Here is a 27,799-nt window from a genome sequence, read left to right on the forward strand (position 1 = left end):
CATGTATACAGTCGAGATGCTTGTCTGACAACCAAGCGATCTTGTATATTGTACTTACCTAGATGTGATTAGGGGGGGGGGGAAGGGGGGAGCGGGGGTTGAGCATCTGCTCTTTAGTCCCACATCTCAACTGTCAATCATCTGATGATTCACAAGATTCTGGGCCTATTGGGCTCCATAATATCTACATTTCTAACTGTATGGAGTCTGCCTCCATAACATAACTTCCAAATGCATTCCATTTGTAAATAATCCATGCCAAAAAATTATCTTAATAATCCACGAAAATAGCCCTCCACAATAATCCACGAAAATAGCCCTCCACAATTATCCACAAAAATAATACTCCATATTAATTCACCAAAATAACGTTTTGAAATAATAAAACACAAAAACGTTTTGTAATATTCCAACACAATGACGTTTTGTAATATTCCAACACAATAACTTTACATAATAATCCAATAAAATAACTCTAAATATTAATCCAACACAATAACTCTAAACAATAATCCAACACAATAACTCTAAATAATAATCCTACACAATAAATGTCTATAATAATTATTCATAATAACCATCAATAATTATCTACAACAATAAACGTACCTAATAATTTAGAACAATAACCCTCCGCAATAGTCAACCAAAATATCTCTCAACAATAATCACAAAAAAACTCTCCAGATATAAGCCACAATAATAACCGTCAATAATAATTCTGAACAATAACCCTTAATAATAATACAGCATTATAACCCTCAATAATAACCTACCAAAGTAATCCTTCATAATAAGCCTAAAAAAACCTACTAGAGAATAATTTTCCATGATAATTCATCACAATAATCATTTATAGGAATCCACCGCAATACCTCTCCAGAGTAATCTTCAACAGTAACCTTTCATAATAAGCCTCAATAATAACCCTCTATAATAATCCACCAAAATTTTTCCTCATAATTATTCATCCCAATACAATCCTTAATTATGTAATATAATAATCCTCTTAATAATCACCCACAATAACTCACCATAATAACCATCTGCAATAACTCACAATAATAATTTCTTACAATAACCTCCTTCATGATATTTCACAATTACCTTCCATATTAATTCACCAAAATGCCTATCAACAATAATTCCCCACAATAACTCTCCATAATAAGTTCCCACATTAACCCTTCCTAATATGCCGCTACAATAACCATCAATTATATTAAACCACAATAACCCTCCTCAAAATTCTACAACAATAACTCTCGAAATTAATCCAACAATAACACTTCAAAAAAATCTTCTGAAATAACCTCCTAAAAACTAGCACTAACACTATTAATAATAGTTCACCACTTTAACTTTCAAAATTATTTACTACAATAGCCCTCTTAAAAAATTAACTACAATAACCCTGTTTGTAGTAAAATCACAATGGCATCATATATCAATGGAAATCATTTTGGGGTAATGTAGTGACTTGTGGAGTTCAAGTCACTCCATTGTCTCAAAATTATATTCATTGATATATCTCGTCAATGTGATTTCATTGTGATCTGAGTCTATTGTAAGAGTTTGAACGACATTACCGAAGGTCAGAGTGTGGTCGGGTTGGCTGTAAAACCCTGGTTGGTTTCCGGTTTGCGGCCTTCAGAACCTTTCTTTAAATTCAGTAGAGTTCTGGCTTGGTCGATTTATCTTTCGTAATTATTTTTTTCAACACCAGTATGTGTTATTGCAACCCGTTTCTTTGTTATTGAAAAGGAAATAATACTTTTTCCATACGAAATATTATGAGAAAAACCTTATTATATGGAACCCGGTTGCAGCTCCTTGTGTCTACTTATTAATTGATTTCCTTTGTTTGGTATTTATATTAATTGGATGAAAAAAGAAAGGAAGAGGTCTACATGACATGGGCTCGAGCTGACGACCGTCCGGCCACCGGAGGCAGACCCCACTCTGAGGCCGTGACTCTTCCTAATTAGTCAAGACTCACTAAATTTTATATAGACCTTCACCTCAAGTGACCCCGAGAGACCATGTATATGCTTTAATTTCCAGTGACACCAAGAACATTCATCTGAAGGAAGTGATAACCTTACAGGAGTGAAAACTGCCCTCATGGTAATTAACAGAGAAATCTTAATACAACACTCCTGTTATGGTAGTAATGAAAATGATCACTCGTGACCCGACTGTTATGACATCTGGGTCATCAGAGGTCACCCTGTGTGTGTTTACTTATATTACCATTAATCAACATTAGAAGGATTTACTTTTTTATTAAGAAATCAGACATAAACGTAGTAGATATCTCGTGGACAGTAACTGTCATACAGCCACGTGATCACATAGTCATGTATATAGTGGAGCTGCTTGTCTGACAACCAAGCGATCTTGTATATTGTACTTACCTAGTTGTGATTGCCAGGGGGTTGAGGATCTGCTCTTTAGTACCACATCTCAACTGTCAGTCAACTGATTCACATGATTCTGGGGCTATTGGGCTCCATAATATCTACTTTTGTAACTGTATGGAGTCTGCCTCCATAACATAACTTCCAAATGCATTCCATTTGTAAGGAATCCACGCAAATAATTTATCTTAATAATCCACGAAAAGAGCCCTCCACAATAATCCACACAAATAATACTCCATTTTAATTCACCAAAATAACGTTTTGTAATAATCCAACACAATAACGTTTTGTAATAATCCAACACAATAATTCTAAATAATAATCCAACAATATAAATCTAAATAATAATCCATCACAATAACTCTAAATAATAATCCAATAAAATAACTCTAAATAATTATCCAACACAATAACTCTAAATAATAATCCAACACAATAACGCTAAATAATAATCCTACACAATAAATGTCCATAATAATTACTCATAATAACCATCAATAATTATCTACTACAATAAACGTACCTAATAATCCACAACAATAACCCTCCGCTATAGTCAACCAAAATAGCCCTCAACAATAATTACAAAAATATCTCTCCAGATAAAATCCACAATAATAACCGTCAATAATAATTCTCAACAATAACCCTTTTAAATAATCCAGCATTATAACCCTCAATAATAACCTACCAAAGTAATCCTTCATAATAAGCCTAAAAAAACTTACAAGGGAATAATCCTCTATGATAATCCATCACGATAATCATTCATAGGAATCCACCACAATACCTCTCCATAGTAATCTTCAACAGTAACCATTCATAATAAGCCTCAAGAATAACCCTCTATAATAATCCACCAAAATTTTTCCTCATAATTATTCATCCCAATAAAATCCATAATTATGCAATATAATAATCCTCTTAATAATCATCCACAATAACTCACAATAATAACCATCTGCAATAACTCACAATAATAATTTCTCACAATAATCTCCTCTATTATATTTCACAATAACCCTCCATAATAATTCACCAAAAACCCATCAACAATAATCCCCAACAATAACACACCATAATAAGTCCCCACATTAACCCTTCCTAATAAGCCACTACAATAATCCTCAATTATATTAAACCACAATAACCCTCCACAATAACCTAAAAAATAACTCTCGTAATTAATTCTCCACAATAATCCTTCAAATTAATCTTCTGATATAACCTTCTAAAAAATTACCACTAACACTATTAATAATAATTCACCACTTTAACTTTCAAAATTATTTACTACAATAACCCTCTCTAAATATGGAAATAATTTTGGGGAAATGTAGTGACTTGTGGAGTTCAAGTCACTCCATTGTCTCATAATGATATTCATTGATATATCTCGTCTTTGTGATTTCATTGTGATCTGAGTCTATTGTAAGAGTGTGAACGTCATTACCGAAGGTCAGAGTGTGGTCAGGATGGCTGCAAAACCCAGGTTGGTTTCCGGTTTGGGGCCTTCAGAACCTTTCTTTAAATTCAGTAGAGTTTTGGCTTGGTCGGTTTATCTTTCGTAGTAATTTTTCTCAACACCAGTATGTGTTATTGCAACTCGTTTCTTTGTTATTGAAAAGGAAATAATACTTTTTCCATACGAAATATTATGAGAAAAACCTTATTATATGGAACCCTGTTGAAGCTCCTTGTGTCTACTTATTAATTGATTTCCTTTGTTTGGAATTTATATTAATAGGATAAGAAAAGAAGAGGTCTACATGACGTGGGCTCGAGCTGACGACCGTCCGGCTACCGGCGGCAGACCGCACTCTGAGGCCGTGACTCTTCCTAATTAGTCAAGACCCACTAAATATTATATAGACCTTCAACTCAAGAGACCCCGAGACACCATGTATGTGCTTTAATTTCCAGTGACACCAAGAACATTCATCTGAGGGAAGTGATAACCTTACAGGAATGAAAACTGTCCTCATGGTAATTAACAGAGAAATCTTAATACAACACTCATTTTATGGTAGGAATGAAAGTGATTACTCGTGACACTACTGTTATTACCTCTGGGTCATCAGAGGTCACCCGTGTGTGTGTTTACTTATATTACCATTAATCAACATTCGAAGGATTGACTTTTTTATTAAAAAATCAGTCATAAACGTAGTAGATATCTCCTGGACAATAATTGTCATACAGCCACGTGATCACATATTCATGTATACAGAGGAGCTGCTTGTCTGACGACCAAGCGATCTTGTATATTGTACTTACCTAGTTGTGATTGCAGGGGGAACTAAGCATCTGATCTTTAGTCCCACATCTCAACTCTCAATCAACTGATTCACATGATTCTGGGCTTATTGGGCTCCATAATATCTTCAATTGTAACTGTATGGAGTCTGCCTCCAAAACATAACTTCCAAATGCATTCCATTTGTAAATAATCCATGCAAATAATTTATCTTAATAATCCAGGAAAATAGCCCTCCAAAATAATCCACAAAAATAATACTCCATATTAATTCACCAAAATAACGTTTTGTAATAATCCAACACAATAACGTTTTGTAATAATCCAACACAATAACGTTTTGTAATTATCCAACACAATACCGCTTTGCAATAATCCAACACAATACCTCTAAATAAAAATCCAACAATATAACTCTAAATAATAATCCATCACAATAACTCTAAATAATACACCAATAAAATAACTCTAAATAATCATCCAACACAATAACTCTAAATAATAATCCAACACAATAACTCTAAATAATAATCCTACACAATAAATGTCCATAATAATTATTCATAATAATTATCAATATTATCTACTACAATAAACGTACCTAATAATCCACAACAATAACCCTCCGCAATAATCAACCAAAATAGCCTTCAACATTAATCACAGAAATAACTCCAGATATAAGCCACAATAATAACCGTCAATAATAATTCTCAACAATAACCCTTTTTAATTATCCAGAACTATAAACCTCAATAATAACCTACCAATGTAATCCTTCATAAAAAGCCTAAAATAACTTACAAGGGAATAATCCTCCATGATAATCCATCACAATAACCTTTCATAGGAATCCACCACAATACCTCTCCATAGTAATCTTCAACAGTAACCTTTCATAATAAGCCTCAAGAATAAACCTCTATAATAATCCACCCAAATTTTTCCTCATAATTATTCTTCCCAATAAAATCCATAATTATGCAATATAATAATCGTCTTAATAATCATCCACAATAACTCACCATAATAACCATCTGCAATAACTCAATATAATAACTTCTTACAATAATCTCCTTCATGATATTTCACAATAACCCTCCATATTAATTCACCAAAATACCCATCAACAATAATCCCCCACAATAACTCTCCATAATAAGTCCCCACATTAAACCTTCCTAATAAGCCACTACAATAATCCTCAATTATATTAAACCACAATAACCCTCCACAATAATCTACAACAATAACTCTCGGAATGAATCCACCACAATAACCCTTCAAAATAATCTTCTGAATTAACCTTCTATAAAATTACCACTAACACTATTAATAATAATTCACCACTTTAACTTTCAAAATAATTTACTACAATAACCCTCACAGTCTTACCTGAGACGCGGTCGGGTTAAGAAGTACCTGCTCCGCGACTAGGGGTGAGTTTAGTGTTGGTGTTTAGCTCAGTCTACATATAAGGAGACTGACTAGTATCAATCGCCTTCTACACATCTCCCCTCATGCTGGGTACTGAGATGGAGATTCGGTCACCAGAAGAACTGGCTACTTCCCACGGCAATATTAACATGGACTCAGAAAGCAGCCAGTCAATCGAGGAGGGTGAGCTTCAAAAACTTCTAACCAGGCAACAGAAGAAACGGAGAAGACAGGATGTAAGGCGTAGTGTTGACAGTGATAGTACACATAACAAACGACAAGAGAATGAAGAACTACTCCGAGACTGATCAAACCAGTAGCGACAAACGGACAGAACGATGTCAGGAAGGTGAGGGTCAGCGGAGGTGGAGGCTTCTCTTCCCTGCCTCATTCACACTGGCCTATCATCACAAGCTGCTGATAGGCCAGTGTGAATCAACCACAAGGGATATTGTGGTTTAATTTAATTGAGGATATTGTAGAGGCTTATTAGGAAGGGTAATATGGGGAATTATTATGAAGAGTTACTGTGGTGGATAATTGTTGATGGTTATTTTGGTGAATTAATATGGAGGGTTATTGGGAAATATCATGAAGGAGGTTATTGTAAGATATTGTGAGTTATTGTGGATGATTATCATTGTGAGATATTGTGGATGATTATTAAGAGGCTTATTATATTGCATAATTATGGATTTTATTGGGGTGAATAATTATGAGGAAAAATTTTGGTGGATTATTATAGAGCGTAAATCTTGAGACTTATTTTGAGTAGTAACTCTTGAAAATTACTAGGAGAGGTAATGTGCTGAATTCTTATTAAAGATTATTGTCATGGATTATTATGGAGGGTTATTCTTTTATATTATTGTGAAAGGGGTTTTGGAGCCTTATTATGAAGGATTACTTTGGTGGATTTTTATTGAGGGTTATAATACTGGATTATTATAAAGGGTTGTAGTTGAGGATTATTATGGACGGTTATTATTGTTGCTGATATCTGGAGAGTTATTTTTGTGATTATTCTGGAGAGCTATTTTGGTTGAAAATTGCGGAGGATTTTTGTTGTGGATTATTAGGTACGTTTATTGTAGTAGATAATTATTGATGGTTTTCATGAATAATTATTATGGACATATATTGTGTTGGATTTTTATTTAGAGTTATTGTGTTAGATTATTATTTAGAGTTATTATATTGGATTATTATTTAGAGTTATTGTGTTGGATTATTACAAAACGTTATTTTGGTAGATTAATATGGAATATTATTTTCGAGGATTATATTAGAGGGCTATTTTCGTGGATTATTAAGATAAGTTATTTGCGTGGATAATTTACAAATGGAATGCATTTGGAAGTGATGTGGTGGAGGCAGACTCCAGAGTTACAAATGTACATATTATGGAGCCCAATAGGCCCACAAACATGTGAATCAGCTGATTGACAGTTGAGACGCGGGACCAAAGAGTAGATACTCACCCCCCCCCCCCCGAATCACAACTACGTAAGTACAGTATACAAGACCGCTTGGTTGTCAGACAAGCAGCTCGACAGTATACATGACCACACTTGGTTGTCAGACAAGCAGCTCCACAGTATACATGACACTTAGTTGCACAGACTACACTTAGTTGCCACACAAGCTAATTACAAAAAAATTTGACCTTGTTGATTCAGGAGCAGCCACTCCACATGACCACGTGGCTGTCAGTCTAGAGAGCTCTACAGTATACATGACAATGTGATCACGTGACTCCCTGACAATAAACTGGCTAATAGATATCACGTGAAACTAGATATCCCGTAATATCATGAACAGTGATTATGACTGATATCTTAATAAAAAGAGTAAATCCTTTTGAATGTGAATTAATGGTAATATAAGTAAACACACACACGGGTGACCTCTGATGACCCAGAGGTCATAACAGTCGTGTCACGAGTGATCGTTCCATTCCTAACAAAACAGGAGTGTTGTATTAGGATTTCTCTGTTAAGTACCATGAGGGCAGTTTTCACTCCTGTACGGTTATCACTTCCTTTAGATAAATGTTCATGGTGTGACTGTAAATTAAAACGCATACATGGTCTCTCGGGGTCACTTGAGGTGAAGGTCTATATAATACTTGGTGAGTCTTGACTAATTAGGAAGAGTCACGGTCTCAGAGTGGGGTCTGCCGCCGGTGGCCGGACGGTCGTCAGCTCGTGCCCAAAACGTGTTCAGTTCTTCCCTTTTGCTTTTTTCATCCTATGTGTGGAAAAGTATTTTAATGGATTACTATGTAGGATTATTCTGTTGGATAATTATGAAAGTTTGTTGTGGTGAATTATTATTAGAAATCAATTATTATTGAAGGTGATTTTGGTAGATTATTGAAGCTATTTTTGGAAATAAACATGAAGGGTCATTGTTTAGGGTATTATGGAGGTTTTTGGTTGAGGGTTATTATGTAGGGGTATTGTGATGAATTATTATGAAGGTGTATTGTGCTTGATTATTATTGAGGGTTGTTTTGGTGGTTTATTAAGGAGGAATATTGTGGATTATTATTATGAAGGGTGATTGTTGTATGGTATTAGAGTTATTGTTGATTATTATTATTATAAAAATAATTGTTGAGTAGTAGTATTATTATATAGGGTTATTGTTGTGGATTACTATTACTTTTCACTGTTGATGGTAATTCAAAAATCAATTCTCCAAAATTCATTTTCATTTCTAGTCTGACGCGACACTTGAGCGCGTTTCGTAAAACTTATTACATTTTCAAAGACTTTAGTTTACACACACACACACAACTTTAACTGAATAGAGCTTAAACATCTTTCGAGTTTTTATACCTACATTTGGGTGAAGTGACATGTTACAATAGTTTTGGATGAGGTGAAAATAAACTTTTAACACAAGACAGAACACGAAACAATGAAATTTCAAACAGGTATTAAAAGTAGGTAACTGCAGAAGGCCTATTTTTATTGGCCCATATTTCTTGATGCTTCTATATTGGAGCGGAGTCTTGAAGTGGGTAGAATATAGTTGTGCATTAATTGGCTGTTGATTGCTGGTGTTGACTTCTTGATGTGTAGTGCCTCGCAGACGTCGAGCCGCCTGCTATCGAGCCGCTTTCCTCCGTTTTATGGGCTGTGGAAAAGAAGTTCATGTAAAATAGTTTAATAGGGGGTATAGGTGTTGTGTTAGTTGTCTCTTCAGAGGTTGCATGGCGTTTCAGTTTCCTTCTTATGACGTCTTCCACGAAACCATTGGAGAAGCCGTTGTTGACTAGGACCTGCCTTACCCTACTGAGTATATATATATATATATATATATATATATATATATATATATATATATATATATATATATATATATATATATATATATATATATATATATATATATATATATATATATATATATATATATATATATATATATATATATATATTTCATTGAATATGACCGCATATTTTGTATTTATTTCTGTATGTATTCTGTATTGATAACCTTACAGGAATGAAAGCTGCCCTTGGTAAGAATCTCGTGACATGTGACATGACTCGTGACACGACTGCTACGATCTCTGGGTAATCAAAGGACACCCTTGTGTTTGTTTACTTATATTACCATTAATCCACATTCAAAGGATTTACTCTTTTTATTAAGATATTCGTCATAATCACTGTTCATAATATTACGTGATATTTAGTTTCACCTGATATCACTTAGCCAGTTTATTGTCAGGGAGTCACGTGATCACACAGTCATGTATACTGTAGAGCTCTCTGGACTGACAGTCACGTGGTCATGTGGAGATGCTGCTCCTGCATCAACAAGGTCATATGTTTTTGTAATTAGCTTGTGTGTAAACAAGTGGTCATGTATACTGTGGAGCTGCTTGTCTGACGACCAAATGGTCATGTATACTATAGAGCGCTTGTCTAACGACCAAGTGGTCATGTATACTGTGGAGCTAGTTGTCTGACAACAAGTGGTCATGTATACTGTGGAGCTGCTTGTCTGACAACCAATAGTCATGTATACTTGGAGCTGCTTGTCTGACAACCAATGGTCATGTATACTATGGAGCTGTTGTCTGACAACCAAGTGGTCATGTATACTATGGAGCTGCTTGTCTAACAACCAAATGGTCATGTATACTTTGGAACTGCTTGTCTGACAACCAAGTGGTCATGTATACTATGGACTGCTTGTCTGACACCAAGTCGTCATGCATACTATGGAGCTGCTTGTCTGACACCAAATGGTCATGTATACTGTGGAACTATCTTCTGACGACCAAGTGATCAGTATATTGTACTTACTTAGGTGTGACAGCGGGAGTTGAGCTTTTGCTCTTTGTTCCCGCATCTCAACTGTCAATCAGCAGATTCACATTCAAGAGCCTATTTGGCTCTATCATATCTACATTTGTTGCTCTGTTTGGAGTCTGCCTCCACCACATCACTTCATCATTTTTAAATAATTCACGCAAATAGCTTATCATAATAATCTAAGAAAATAGTCCTCCACAATAATCCCCCAAAATTATACTACAAAATAATCAACCAAAATTAATTCTGTAATAATCCAACACAATAACTGTAAATAATAATCCAACACAATAAAATGTCAAATCAAATCAAAATTAAATGTTTATTCAGGTAAAGTACATACATACAAGGTGAGATACAAACATTGATGGATTTATAGATAGAGTTAGTACATACAAAACCTAAAGCCACAATTAGGCATAGCGTTTCTGGCAGACGATACTTGGAGGTGTCGGGGATCGAGCCGGGGTCTCTCACATGCAAAGCGAGTAATACCTCGCAATAAATCTAAATATTAATCCAACACAATAAATGACCATAATAATTATTCATAATAACCATCAATAATTATCTACTACAATAAGCGTTCCTAACAATCCACAACAATAACCCTCCGCAATAGTCAATTAAAATAGCCCTCCAGAATAATCAATAAAATAACTCTCCAGATATAAGCTACAATAATATCCGTCCATAAAAATCCTCAACAATAACCCTTTTAAATAATCAGCACTATAACCCTCAAAAATAACCCAGCAGACGAATCCTTTATAACAATCCTCCAAAAAAAAACATCCACAATAATACTATGGAATAAACCTCATAATAATCCATCTCAATAACCATTCAAAGGAATGCACCACAATACCTCTCCATAGTAATCTTCAACAATTACCGGCATAATAAGCCTCAAGAAAACCCTCTATAATAATCCACCAAAATTTTTCCTCTTAAACATTCACCCAATAAAATCCATAATTACGCAATATAATATTCCTCTTAATAATCATCCACAATAACTCACAATTATAACCATCCACAATAACTCACCATAGTAATTTCTTACAATAACCTCCTTCATGATATTTCACAATAACCCTCCATATTAATTCACCAAAATAACCATCAACAATAATCCACCACAATAACTAACCAAAATAATTCCCCCTGGTAACTCTTCCCAATAAGCCACTACAATAATCTTCAATTATATTAAACCACAATAACCCTCCTATTAATCTACAACAATATCTCACCGTAATAATCACCTCAACAACCTGTATAATAACTAATAACAGCAACTTTGCAGAATAATCCACCAAAATAAACCTCAATAATAATCTACCACAATAACGCTATTAATTAACCCACCACAATAACCCTTCAAAATAATCTTCTGAAATAACCTTCTAAATAATTACCACTTACACTATTATTAATAATTCACCACTTTAACTTTCAAAATTATTTACTACAACAACCCTGTCTTAAATTCTCTAAGAGAGAGAGTCTCAAAATGATATTCATTGATATATCACCTGATTGTAAGTTCATTGTTATCTGAGTCTATTGTAAGAGTGTGAACGTCATTACCAAGGCCTGAGTGTTGTCGGGTTGGCTGCAAAACCCTGGTTGGGCTCCGTTTGGGGCCTCCAGAACCTTCCATTATATTCAGTAGAGTTCTGGCTTGGTTGACTTATGTTTCGTAATAATCTTTCTCAACATCAGTATGTTTTTGCAACCCTTTTTTTGTTTTTGAATAAGAAATAATACTTTTCCATATGAAATATTATGAGAACAAAATTATAATATGGAACCATGTTCCAGCTGTGTGACTACTTATTAATTGATTTCCTGTTTGGAAATAACACTTACAGGTTGAAATTAGAAAAAGGAAGAATTGTTCATGAAGTGAGCTCGAGCTGATGAACGTCCGGCCACTGGCTGCAGACCCCACTCCGAGGCCGAGACACTTCCTTATTAGTTAAGACTCGCCAAGTATTATATAGACCTTCACCTTAAGTGACCCCGAGAGACATGTATACGCTTTAATTTCCAGTGATACCAAGAACATTCATTTGAAGGAAGCGATAACCTTACATGAGTTAAAACTGCCCTCATGGTACTTAACAGAGAAATTTAATACAACACTCCTGTTATGGTAAGAATGAAAGCGATCACTCGTGACACGACTATTATGACCTCTGGGTCATCAGGTCACCCATCTCACCAGCAAGAAAAAGGAGGAACTCTATGAGAAACGAGAGGGGCCTCATTATAGTTATGAGAGAGATATTTGAAGAAGAAGAGATATTTGACATCTAGTACCGCCCTCCCTTGGGAAAGAGTGATCGTGTCCTGTCGTAAATTAAATATGCTTTGCGATATATTCTATAATTGAATTGGGACATTGAAACAGTTATTAAACTCGATTTCAAGAGAGAACACTGTGGGGAACTTAGAAAATTCTTTAATGAGTTTAAATGGACAGACTTGTTGCTAGGCAAGAAGTCAGTGAAATGTATTCCAAATTTTGCGAAATATACTATGAAAAACCACAACATTCATTCCAAAACAGAAATGTGGGACCAGAAAACAGGATTGGGTCAACAGAAATTGTGATAGGGCTAAAGATGACAAGGTAAGAAAATTGGTTCAATATCGGAACAGGTTCAATACCTGCAAACATACCAGCAATAGAAGCAAGGAAGAAACAATTACACAGCAGTGAGGAGGTAGAAAAGAACTTTGAGAAATGAATAGCGGACAAATATAAAACAGATCCAGGCATTTGTTAAAATTAATTAATAGGAAGCTGCATGTAAAGGATAAAATCCTAAGATTGAGAACGGGGAACATGACAATTGAGAATGGAAAAAGAAATGTGTGAAATGCTAAATGAACAGTTCCAAAGTGTGTTTGTACAAAATGAGGATTTCAGGGAGCTGGACCAAATACCAATTTCAGAGCACACAATTGTGGTATCTCCAGACAAAGTGAAAAAATTACTCAAGGGGCTGTAATGGCGCCTGAAACTTGTCTTGAATGAATCTTTCCTAACCTCCTTCTTCTTCACTCAATACCCCAGATTATCACTGTTACAGTTCGGTATGACCCCTTACTGAACTGCCACGAATATAAGCTGAATATTAAATGAGGAGGACACTACATGAATATTGGTTATTAATTTAAACTAATAATTAACAACTCATTAGTCACTGCCACCACCTTCCCGATCATCCATACTTGAATGTGTCTACCACCGATCCCCCAGGAAGGCAAGGAATCAGTAATCAAAGAACTCCCTACTAATAGGTACTGTAGTAATAAATCTTGGTAATTAGTTTGTTTAATTTACTTTGTTTATTTAAATCCAAGGGCAACTTTAATATCTATTAAATGGAGGAGAACATGGGGGTTTCCAAGAACCACACATATATATACCGCAATTGAAAAACTGCAAAACTTTAAGTACATAATGGACCGAGATTACTAAACAATCAAAAATTTTATACTTTATTTAAATTAAATAAATTTAACACATATTGAAATCAAATGAACATATACTCTACTCTATTATCCTTTGAGGTAAAGTGGATATCTACTGAGGACATGAATACTCAAGTGCACAATACCTTAAACTGCACTGAGGCCAAGATGTAGATGGCTGCCGTCAGCCCCTTTATGCGGGCCCGAGTCCCTATTCCCCATACACTCCCATAACACACTACAGAAATTTTGTTTCACCAACTTACCAGTGGCAAGGATTGCCACCCAAATCTAGTACAGCCCCAGGGCTCCTCCCATGATTTGGCTACGGCCAACCATTTAAAACTAGGCCTGAGGTCTGGCTCTCTAGGGCCAATAAGGACCTGGCACTTATCTACCGCCAATCACCTTCTATGATCAGCGGTGAAAGGATACATGAAGTTCTTGATGATTGAGTCAGCTCTCACCAGCTATTTGAAGAGAACAAGGCGCCTCTATATTGGAGTACCCGAGCCTAGTGTACCTCCGACAATGTTTACAAAACTGATAAATTATGTTCAACCCCGTCTCCTCCAAGATAAAGGGTAGGGACATTTAACTCGCCTGGTATAGAGGGAGGAACTGGTAAGAAGGGAAGAGAGGGAATTGAGAGATGGATGGAGAGGGAAATCTGAGTGAAATAGGTAAACAGACTGATCGAAACTGAGAACGCCAAGAAATCCGGATTTCACCTGCCAAAAGTTGTTCTGGAATACAAACCTGGGTAAGTTTTCTGGCATTACTTTTAATAAGAAACCTTTAATATTAATCCACGAAAATAAGCCCCCATAATAATCCTCAACAGTAACCTTTAATAATAAACTTCAACAATAACCCTTCATAATTATCCTCAACAATAACGTTCCATAATAATCCATAACAATATGCCTCCATAATTTTCCAACAGAATAATCATCAAAATAATCCTTCACATTAAACCTTAATAGTAATCCACAACAATAACCCTATATAATAATACTACTACTCAACAATTTTTATAATAATAATAATCAACAATAACTCTAATACCATACAACATCACCCTCCATAATAATAACCCACAATATTCCTCGTTAATAAACCACTATAACCCTCAATAATAATCAAGCACAATACACCTTCATAATATTCATCACAATAACCCTACATAATAATCCTCAACCAAAAACCTCCATAATACCCTAAACAATGACCCTTCATGTTTATTTCCCACAATAGCTTCAATAATCTACCAAAATCACCTTCAATAATAATTATTTCTAATAATAATTCACCACAACAAACTTTCATAATAATCCTACATAGTAATCCATTAAAATACTTTTCCAGACATAGGATGAAAAAAGCAAAAAGGAAGAACTGAACACGTTTTGGGCACGAGCTGACGACCGTCCGGCCACCAGCGGCAGACCCACTCTGAGACCGTGACTCTTCCTAATTAGTCAAGACTCACCAAGTATTATATAGACCTTCACCTCAAGTGACCCCGAGAGACCATGTATGCGTTTTAATTTACAGTCACACCATGAACATTTATCTAAAGGAAGTGATAACCTTACAGGAGTGAAAACTGCCCTCATGGTACTTACAGAGAAATCCTAATACAACACTCCTGTTTGGTAAGAATGGTACGATCACTCGTGACACGACTGTTATGACCTTGGGTCATCAGAGGTCACCCGTGTGTGTTGTTTACTTATATTACCATTAATACACACTCAAAGGATTTACTCTTTTTATTAAGATATCAGTCATAATCACTGTTCATGATATTATGGGATATCTAGTTTCACGTGATATCACTTACCAGTTTATTGTCAGGGAGCCACGTGATCACAGTCATGTATACTGTAGAGCTCTCTGGACTGACAGCCACGTGGTCATGTGGAGTGGCTGCTCCTGCATCAAAAGGTCATATTTTTTTGTAATTAGCTTGTGTGGCAACCACGTGGTCATGTATACTGTGGAGCTGCTTATCTGACGACCAAGTGTGGTCATGTATACTGTCGAGCTGCATGTCTGACAACCAAGCGGTCTTGAATATTGTACTTACGTAGTTGTGATTCGGGGGGGGGGGTTGAGTATCTACTCCTTGGTCCCGCCTCTCAACTGTCAATCAGCTGATTCACATGTTTGTGGGCTATTGGGCTCCATAATATCTACATTTGTAACTGTTTGGTGTCTGCCTCCACCACTTACTTCCAAATGCATTCATTTGTAAATTATCCACGCAAATAACTTATCTTAATAATCCACGAAAACGCCCTAATATAATCCTCAAAAATAATACTCCATATTAATCTACCAATATAACGTTTTGTAATAATCCAACACAATAACTCAAACAATAATCCAATACAATAACTCTAAATAATAATCCAACAAAATAACTCTAAATAGTAATCCAACACAATAACTCTAAATAAAAATCCCACAGAAGAAATGTCCATAATAACTATTCATAATAACCATCAATAATTATCTACTACAATAAATGTACCTAATAATCCACAAGAATAGTCCTCCGCAATATTCATTCAAAATAACTCTCCAGAATAATCACAAAAATAACTCTCCAGATATAAGCCACAATAATAACCGGCATAATAATCCTCAACTATAACCCTTAATAATAATCCAGCACTATAACCCTGAATAAAAATCCTCCAAAGTAATCCTTCATAATAAGGCTCCAAAACCCCTCCACAATAATACAAGAGAATAATTCTCCATAATATTCCAACACAATAACCTTTCATATGAATTCACCACACTACCTCTCATAGTAATCTTCAACAGCTACTGTTCATAATAAGCCTCAAACAATCCTCTATAATAATCCACCAAAAATTTTTCATTATAATAATTCACCCCAATAAAATCCATAATATGCAATATAATAATCCACTTAATAATCATCCATAATAACTCACCATAATAACTATCCGCAATAAATCACAAATATAATTTCTTACAATAACCTCCTACATGATATTTGAAATAACCCTCCATATTAATTCACCAAAATAAATATCAACAATAATCCCCCACAGTAACTCTCTATAATAATTCCCCACATTAACCCTTCTCATTATGCCCTCCACAATAATACAAGAGAATAATCCTCCATAATAATCCAACACAATAACCACAATAACCAAAATAAATATCAACAATAATCCCCCACAATAACTCACTATAATAATTCCTCATATTAACCCTTCTTAATAAGCCACCACAATAAACCTCAATTATATTAAACAACAATAGCCCTCCTCAATAATCTACAACAATAACTCTCCGTAATAATCCACCAAAATAAACCTCCATAATAATCAACCACAATATCTCTAGGAATTAATCCACATCAATAACGCTTTAAAATAATCTTCTAAAATAACCTTCTAAATAATTACCACTAACACTATTAACAATAATTAACCACTTTAACCTTCAAAATTAGTTACTACAATAACCCTCCCTTAATTAAAATTCACCACAATAACCCTCATTTTAGTAAAATCACAATAGCATCATATATCAATGGAAATAATTTTGAGGTAATGTAGTGACTTGTGGAGTTCAAATCACTCCATTGCCTCAAAATTATATTTATTGATTTATCACGTCATTGTGATTTAATTGTGATCTGAGTCTATTGTAAGAGTGTGAACGTCATTACCAAAGGCCTGAGTGTGGTCGGGTTGGCAGTAAAACCCTGGTTTGGCTCCGGTTTGTGCCCGCCACAACCTTCCATTAAATTCAGTAGAGTTCTAGCTTGGTCGACTTATCTTTCGTAATTGTCTTTCCTAACATCAGTATGTGTTAATGCAACCCGTTTCTTTGTTGTTGAAAAAGAAATAATACTTATCCATATGAAATTTTATGAGAAAAAAATTATAATATGGAACTGTGTTGCAGCTCTTTGTGTCTACCTATTAATTAATTTCCTGTGTTTGGAATTAATATTTATAGATTGAAATTAGAAAAAGGAAGAAGTGTTCGTGAAGATGGTTCCACAATAACCCTTCAAAATAATCTACTGAAATAATCTTCTAAAGAATTTCTACTAACACTATTAATAATAATTCACCACTTTAACTTTCAAAATTATTTACTAAAATAACCTTTCTTACAAATTCCTCACAATAATACACATCACACTAAAATCACAATATCTTTATATATCAATGAAAATAATTTTGGAGTAATGTAGTGACTTGTGGAGTTCAAGTCACTCCATTGTCTCAAAATGATTTTCATTGATATATCACGTCATTTTGACTTCATTGTGATCTGAGTCTATTGTAAGAGTGTGATCGTCATTACCGAAGGTCAGAGTGTGGTCGGGTTTCCTGTAAAACCATGATTGGGCTCCAGTTTGGGGATTCCAGAACATTTCATAAATTCAGCAGAGTTCTGGCTTGGTCGACTTACCTTTCGTAATAATCTTTCTCAACATCAGTATGTGATATTGCAACCCGTTTCTTTGTTATTGAATATGAAATAATGTTATTGAATATGAAATTTATAGGTTGAAAAAAGAAAAAGGAAGAGTATCTCATGTCTAGTGTTCGAGGGGATGACTGTCCGGCCATCGTCGGCAGACCCAACTCTGAGGCCGTGACTCTTCCTAATTAGTCAAGACTCGCCAAGTATTATATAGACCTTCCCCTCAAGTGACCCCGAGAGACCATGTATACTCTTTAATTTCCAGTGACACCAAGAACTTACAGGAGTGAGAACTGTCCTCATGGTATTTAACAGAGAAATTTTAATACAACACTCCTGTTATGGTAAGAATGAAAGCAATCACTCCTGACACGATTGTTATGACCTCTGAGTCATCCCAGGTTACCCATCCCATCAGCATGTAAAACACGGACTAAGGAGGAACTCTTAGACAACGAAAGGGGCCTCATGACGGTCATAAGAAAGATTATAATAAAAACAGAAAAAGATAAATGACGATTGTTGGTACTTGGGAACTTCAACTACAAACCAATAGACTGGGAGGCGTACGAAGCAAGAACGGAGAACATTTCGACAATCAGATTTGTAAGCTTCATTCTGGAGACATTCATGTATCAACACGTCAAGCAGGCCACAAGAATGAGGGAAGGGGATGTTCCGTACATCCATAGGTATCTCAAGGCAAAGTGAAAAAATTACTCAAAGGGTTAGGAAGAAATAAAGCAGTTGGCTTTGCTGCGAGAATGTGCATCTTAGCTGAACATTTCACTCCAATTAATATTTCAGAAATCCTTGTGCACAGGAATCTTAGTAGATATATGGAAAAGGCAAACATAGTACCAATCTATGAAAATAACAGTCGAGAGGATCCTCTAAATTATTGACCCGTATCATTAACAAGCGAGGTAGTCAAAACACAAGAAAAAATAGTTAAAGCTATATGGATTGAACACCTCGAGAGTAATGACATAATAATGGACAAAAAAAGTGATTTTCGAACCGGATGATCCTGTGTAACAAATCTACTTACTTTTTAAGATAGAGCCACAGAGATAATATAGGAGAGCGGTGCCTGGGTTGACTGTCTTTCTCTGGACCTAAAAAAAACGGCTTTTGACAGAGTCCTACATAAGAGGCGGTTCTGGATCCTGGAACATGCCAGCGGGGTGACAGGGAGACTTCTGTCATGGATGAAAAATGTTCTAACTGACAGATTGATGAAGGCGTTAATCAGAGACAATGTGTCTGACTGGAGGAGAGTTACTAGTGGAGAACCACAGGGTTTAGTTCTTGAACAAGCATCGTCTTACGTCCTTAATAATCCAGCACAGTAAACCTACAACATAATCCACCAAAATAAGCCCCACAATAAACCTCAACATTAACCTTTAATAATAAACTTCAACATTAACCTTCAATAAAAAACTTCAACATTAACCTTTAATAATAAACTTCAACATTAACCTTTAATAATAAACTTGAACATTAACCTTTAATAATAAAATTCAACAATAACCCTTTATAATCATCCTCAACGATAACGTTAAATAATAATCTATAACAATAATCCTCCATAATTTTCCAACAGGATAATCATCAAAATAATTCCTTCACAATAACCCTTAAGAGTAATCCACAACAATAACCCCATATATGTTAATAATAATACTCAACAATTACCTCTATAATAATAATCAACAATAACTCTCTCTAACAACACACAACAATCACCTTCCATAATCATAACCCACAATAATCACCTTCCATAATCATAACCCACAATAATCCTCCTTAATAAACCACCAAAATAACCCTCAATAATAATCAAGCACAATACTCCTTCATAATAATTCATCACAATAACCTTCAAGAATAAACCTCCATAATAACCCTAAACAGTGACCCTCCATGTTTATTTCCCACAATAACTTCAATAATTTACCAAAATCACCTTCAATATAAATTCAAATCTAATAATAATTCACCACAATAAACTTCCATAATAATCCAACAGAATAAATATCATTAGTAGTCAATTATAATACTTTTCCAGACATACGATGAAAAATAAGGAAGAATCGTGCTCTACGTTTGGCTCGAGCTGTCAGTGTCAGGCCACCGGCGGCAGACCCCACTCTGAGGCCGTGACTCTTCCTAGTTAGTCAAGACTCACCAAGTATTATATAGACCTTCACCTCAAGTGACCCCGAGTGACCATGTATAAGCTTTAATTTCCAGTGACACCAAGAACATTCATCTGAAGGAAGTGATAACCTTACAGGAGTGAAAACTGCCCTCGTGGTACTTAACAGAGAAATCTTAAGGGAAGGGGAATTTATTGTAGTTAATTTGTATGTATCCAGGAACTGCTTCGACTCTCATTATCTACCTGACTGCATTTATACTAATCCTTCACTGGTCATTGGGGACCCTAATGCTCGGCACACAAGCCTTGGGACAGTGGGTGGTATTAATGCTAATGGGGTCAAGTGGTTACAGTTCCTGCAAGATCATCCAGATACCTGTCTCTTGGGAAACAATGAACCAACTCACATCAGGGGAGGACGGCTTGACTATGCCTGTATTTTAAACTCTCAGGGGATTAGGGGGGGAGGCTCGGGTTGTTCAGGAACTACTTAGTGACCACTTTGCCTTGAACGTTGAATTACCACTGGGGAAAAAAACAAGTTCACTTTCAAAGGAAAAGGCTAACTATTAATAAAGATATGAAAAATTATTGTATTCAAAATATGGGAGATTGGTATCAACAATACACGCCGCTCTGCGTTGATGGTTTTTACGAGGACATGGTCGAGAACATAGAGAAATTAGTACAGAGGGAAAATAACGGGGGCAGGGAAAGCAAGACGCATGGACCTAAGAAATTTAAATATTCCAATGATCAGCAAGTTAAGGGGTGGGAGAGAATGCTACGGAGTGCACATAAAAATTGGTTAAAAATGGAATGAGGCATGAAGAGAAAAATACAATGTTGGAAGTGACTAGGGAATGTAGTCAGGTGAGGAAGGAGGCGCAGGACAGATACTGGCAAGACTTTGCTCAGTCCATTGGTAATCCTAAAAATCTTAAAGACATATGGAGAGCAGTAAATGAAATCAGGAGTTGTAAGACCAAAATCATTGCTCACTCAGATCCAGGGAAGGTTGCTATTGAGTTAGTAGATAAATGAGCTAGTGCTGCTGGAATGGAGTCCTTACCTGAAGACACAAGAGTCACCATTGAGTCATGGGAAAATATTAGAAATGGAGTAACTTTATGTGCCTTAAATACAAGATCTGTAACATGAACTGAGATAACTCCCGATGAGCTACTGGATGCTATAAAAAGTGGCAGTTCTACTGCTCCGGGGAAAGATGGCGTAACGTATGACATTCTTAATTATTTAGCCGGTATGAAACCTAGTCCCTTACTTGATTTGTTTAATATGAGTTATAGAGAGGGAAAGTTACCAAGAAAATGGAAAGAGGCTGTCATCATTCCTGTCCCTATGTCAGACGGAGGATACAGGCCTGTCTCCTTAATATCCTGCTTTTGTAAAATGATGGAAAGGATTTTGTTAAATAGGCTACTCTACCTTGTAGGTGATAACATGTCCAGTAATCTCTTTGGTTTTATCAAAGGCAAAAGTACTGCGGATTGTCTCTTAAAGTGTTTGTCTAATGTGGATGACAATTGTAGAGTTTTTGTTGATCTGCAAGGAGCATTTGATAAAGTCAAATCTAAAGTCAATTTGATCTACAAGGCAGAAAAGGTCAGGTGTATTTCCAGGGATACATGTCTGAGGAACGGATGTTTCAGTTAGGTACCCCCCAAGGGGGAGTTTTAAGTCCCACTTTATTCAATGTATTAATGAACAGATTAACATCAGAGATGTATCCTACAGGGGTCACGACGATCATATATGCTGATGACATTCTTATACAAAGTACTTCTGGGAACAAAATACAAACTGCTCTTAACATACTTGGTACAACCTGTCACAAGTTAGGCTTAGTTAAAAATGCAGACAAAACCAAATATGAGTATAGGAAACGAAGAAATATAACACTTAATCTAAATGGTGTGGAACTGAGCCGTGTTCAGAAGTACAAGTATCTGGGCATGTATGTTGGATACACATGTGAGAGTAAAAATGTTGAATTAAATCATATCAGCACCTTATGTAAAGCCCGTCTGCATCCTCTAAAACCACTGGCCCTTTCTGGTAAAGGTGTTGGGGTACCCATCTTGCGGATGTTATACATAAGCGCTGTTCGGTCCCTGATAGACTACGCAACACCCGTATTGTCTTACACAGGCCAAGGCAGAATTAAAAAAAATAGAGCTGATACAGAACGATGCTATGAGGATTATTCTTGGATGTCAAAGAAATGCAATGATTGAAATAATGAGAATGGAATTAAATTTACAGAGTGTGTATGATAGAGTCCGTGACATTAACACTAGAGTATATATTCATTTCATGCGGAGAAAAGGAGGGGATGAGACGTTTCAGAGTGTTCAGACCTGCTTAAGTGACGTACACACTTCCAGGAAACTGAGGGAGACACGCTACACGAGGGAATTAGCTCATTACCTCAGGGAATACGATGTACTTGACTGCTGTAAACCCTCTCACCAGTGTAATAGGTCTGCTCCCTGGAAAGTACAGAAAATAGATGTTGAAATTGTACCCCTCAAGGTGAAAAAGATTCATCATGAACCGGGACAATTACGGTGTTTGTATGGAAGCATGATATCTTGGTTACCAAGAGGCAACAGTTTACATGTATATTGTGACGGGTCGGTGGCGGAGGATGGCAGGGCAGGGTGTGGTGTCCTAATAAGGGAATATACCGAGTTTGGGACTATGGACAGGATAATTGAACTTTGACGTAGTAATTATATATCATCCACACAAGCTGAACTGCAGGCCATTCTGGCGTGTTTGGAGGAAGTGTGTCATGACGACAAAAATGTTTTTGAATTTGTCGATAGCCGAGGAGGACTTGATTCCTTAAACAGTCGAAACCCAGTCTTCATGTCCATAGTTGAGGATTGTAAGAAAAGGATAACTGAGATACAGCTGAGAGGTCATAGTGTGAAATTCATGTGGATTCCATCTCATGTTGGAATAGTGCTCAACGAAGTGGCGGATGACTTGGCCAAACGTGCCTCATCAAAACCACAAGTTGACATTGAATGTGAATTCACAATGAGACAACTCAGAAGCAAAATCAGAAATTTTTAGGCACAGGCAGAAGTGGAGAGGAGAAGTATAATGTATGAGAGAAGTCAAACCATGCAACACTACATGTATGTGAGTCAAAACCCCCATTTCACTTATGGTAAAAGGAGAAATGCTTGGAGTGACTCTGTGTACATGCGGCTCAGGCTTGGGAACAAATATTACTGGAAATATGGGATAGGTGTTGATGATAATGACATGAAGTGCAAACAATGTGGTATGTTAAGGTCTCACACCCTTGCCCATTATATTCTTGATTGTCCGTTGATTAATGTATATAGAAACACTGAGATAAGGACTGTTCCTGAACAAATAGCCTGGATGTGTCACAACTGAAAGGTTGATGATATTCTTGAGAGATATAAGAATTTTGCACCAAGACTGTAATTTTTTGTTGAATTATCTGCATGTCTCTTGCAAATTGTCTATACAGTATACCTAGGTCATAAAGGTATTAATGTACGTCTGGTACAATACTAATTGTGTAAAGGAGGAAATGTCGATGTTTATCTCACAGAATGTTTGGTAATATGTTTATTGTTTCTGATGTGTGTATATGTATGTATTAACACGATGTACTGAACAGGGGTGAGAATAGTTTGAGCTACCTCATCCCTTTGTGTGCATTTTACCTCAATAAACTTATTTCAATTTCAATTTCAATTTCACAATAACCCTCCCTAAAAATTCACCACAATAACCCTCATTGTAGTAAAATCACAATGGCATCATATATCAATGGAAATAGTTTTGCGGTAATGTAGTGACTTGTGGAGTTCAAGTCACTCCATTGTCTCAAAATGATATTCATTGATATATCTCGTCATTGTGATTTCATTGTAATCTGAGTCTATTGTAAGAGTGTGAACGTCATTACCGAAGGTCAGAGTGTGGTCGGGTTGGCTGTAAAACCCTGGTTGTGCTCCGGTTTGGGGCCTCAAGAACCTTTCTTAAATTCATTAGATTTTTGGCATGGTCGACTTATCTTTCGTAATAATCTTTCTCAACATAGTATGTGTAATTGCAACCCGTTTCTTTGTTATTGAATGGGAAATAATACTTTTTCCATACGAAATATTTCGAGAAAAACCTTATGATAAGGAACCCTGTTGCAGCTCCTTGTGTATACTTATTAATTGATTTCCTTTGTTTGGAATTTATATTAATAGGATAAAAAAAAGAAAAAGGAAGAGGTCTACATGAAATGGGCTCGAGCTGACGACTGTCCGGCCACCGGCGGCAGACCCCACTCTGAGGCCGTGACTCTTCCTAATTTGTCAAGACTCACTAAATATTATATAGACCTTCACCGCAAGTGACCCCGAGAGACCATGTATATGCTTTAATTTCCAGTGACACCAAGAACATTCATCTGAAGGAAGTGATAACCTTACAGGAGTGAAAATTGCCCTCATGGTAATTAACAGAGAAATCCTAATACCACACTCCTGTTATGGTAGGAATAAAAGTGATCACTCGTGACACGACTGTTATGACCTCTGGGTCATCAGAGGTCACCCGTGTTAGTGTTTACTTATATTACCATTAATACAGATTCAAAGGATTTACTTTTTTTATTAAGATATTAGTCATAATAACTGTTCATGATATTACGGGATATCTAGTTTTACGTGGTATCACTTAGCCAGTTTATTGTCAGGGAGCCACGGGATCACATAGTCATGTATACTGTAGAGCTCTCTAGACTGACAGCCACGTGGTCATGTGGAGTGGCTGCTCCTGCATCAACAAGGTCATATTTTTTTGTAATTAGCTTGTGTGGCAACCAAGTGGTCATGTTTACTGAGGAGCTGCTTATCTTACGACCAAGTGTGGTCATGTACACTGTCGAGCTGCATGTATGACAAAAAGCGGTCTTGTATATTGTACTTACGTAGTTGTGATTCCGCGGGGTTGAGCATCTGCTCTTCGGTGCCGCCTCTCAACTGTCAATCAGCTGGTTCACATGTTTGTGGGCCTATTGGGCTCCATACTTTCTACATTTGTAACTCTGTTGGGAGTCTGCATCCACCACAGCGCTTCCAAATGCATTCCATTTGTAAATTATTAACGCAAATAACTTATCTTAATAATCCACGAAAAAAGCCTTCTAATATAATCCTCAAAAAAAAATACTCAATATTAATCTTCCAAAATAACGTTTTGTAATATTCCAAGACAATAATTCTAAATAATAATCCAATACAATAACTCTAAATAATAATCTAACACAGTAAATCTAAATAAAAATCCAACACAAGAAATGTCCATAATAATTAATCATAATAATCATCATTATTTATCTACTACAATAAATGTAACTAATAATCCACAACAATAACCCTCCGCAATATTCAACCAAAATAGCCCTCCAGAATAATCTCAAAAATAATAATTTTTGAGATTATTCAAACTCTCAAAACAAACAAACTCATTATTAAACTCTCCAGATAAAAGCCACAATAATAACCGTCCATAATAATCCTCAACTATAACCCTTTATAATAATCCAGCACTATAACCACTTATAATAAGCCAGCACTATAACCCTCAATAAAAATCCACCAAAGTAATCTCTCATAATAAGGCTCCAAAACCTCTCCACAATAATACAAGAGAATAATCCTCCATAATAATCCAACACAATAACCTTTCATATGAATTCACCACACTACCTCTCATAGTAATCTTCAACAGCTACTGTTCATAATAAGCCTCAAGAATAATCCTCTATATTAATCCACCAAAATTTTTCCTTTTAATAATTCACCCAATAAAATCAATAATTACGCAATATAATAATGCACTTAATAATCATCCATAATTACTCACCATAATAACCATCAGCAATAACTCACAAGAATAATTTCTTACAATAACCTCCTTCATGATATTTCACAATAACCCTCCATATTAATTCACCAAAATAAATATCAACAATAATCCCCCACAATAACTCTCTATAATAATTCCCCTCATTAACCCTTCCTTATAAGGCACTTCAATAATCCTCAATATAATTAAACCACAATAGCACTCCTCAATAATCTACAACAATAACTCTCCGTAATAATCCACCACAATAACCTGTTATAATAACCAATAACAATACCATTCCAGAATAATCCACCAAAATAAACCTCCATAATATTCTACCACAATAACTCTAGGATTTAATCCACAACAATAACCCTTCAAAATAATCCTCTAGATTAACTTTCCAAATAATTACCACTAACACTATTAGTAATAATTCACCACTTTAAACTTTCAAAATTATTTACTACAATAACCCTCCTTTAAAATTCACCACAAAAACCCTCATTGTAATATATCACAATGGCATCATATATCAATGGAAATAATTTTGGGGAAATGTAATGACTTGTGGAGTTCAAGTCACTCCATTGTCTCTAAATGATATTCATTAATATATCTCGTCATTGTGATTTCATTGTGATCTGAGTCTATTGTAAGAGTGTGAACGTCATTACCGAAGGCCAGAGTGTGGTCGGGTTGGCTGTAAAACCCTGGTTGGGCTCCGGTTTGGGGGCTCCAGAACCTTCCATTAAATTCAACGGAGTTCTGGCTTGTTCGCCATATATTTCGTAATAATCTTTCTCAACATCAGCAGGTGTTATTGAAACCCGTTTCTTAGTTTTTGAATGAGAAATAATACTTTTTCCATTGAAATATTAAGAGAATTTATTTTTAATATGGAACCATGTTGCAGCTCCTTGTGTTTACTTATTAATTGATTTCCTGTGTTTGGAATGTATATTAATAGATTGAAAAAAGAAAAAGGAAGAATGTTTAATGAGCAGGGCTCGTGCTGATGACCGTCCGGCCACAAGCTGCAGACCCCACTCTGAGGCCGTGACTCTTCCTAATTAGTCAATACTCACCAAGTATTATATAGACCTTCACCTCAAGTAAGCCCGAGAGACCATGTATACGCTTTAATTTCCTGTGACACCAAGAACATTCATCTGAGAGAAGTGATAACCTTACAAGAGTGAAAACTGCCCTCATGGCACTTATCAGAGAAATCTTAATACAACACTCCTGTTATGTAATAATGAAAGCGATCACTCGTGAC

This window comes from Procambarus clarkii, chromosome 4, assembly GCF_040958095.1.
Source record: "Procambarus clarkii isolate CNS0578487 chromosome 4, FALCON_Pclarkii_2.0, whole genome shotgun sequence".
NCBI lineage: Eukaryota > Metazoa > Arthropoda > Malacostraca > Decapoda > Cambaridae > Procambarus > Procambarus clarkii.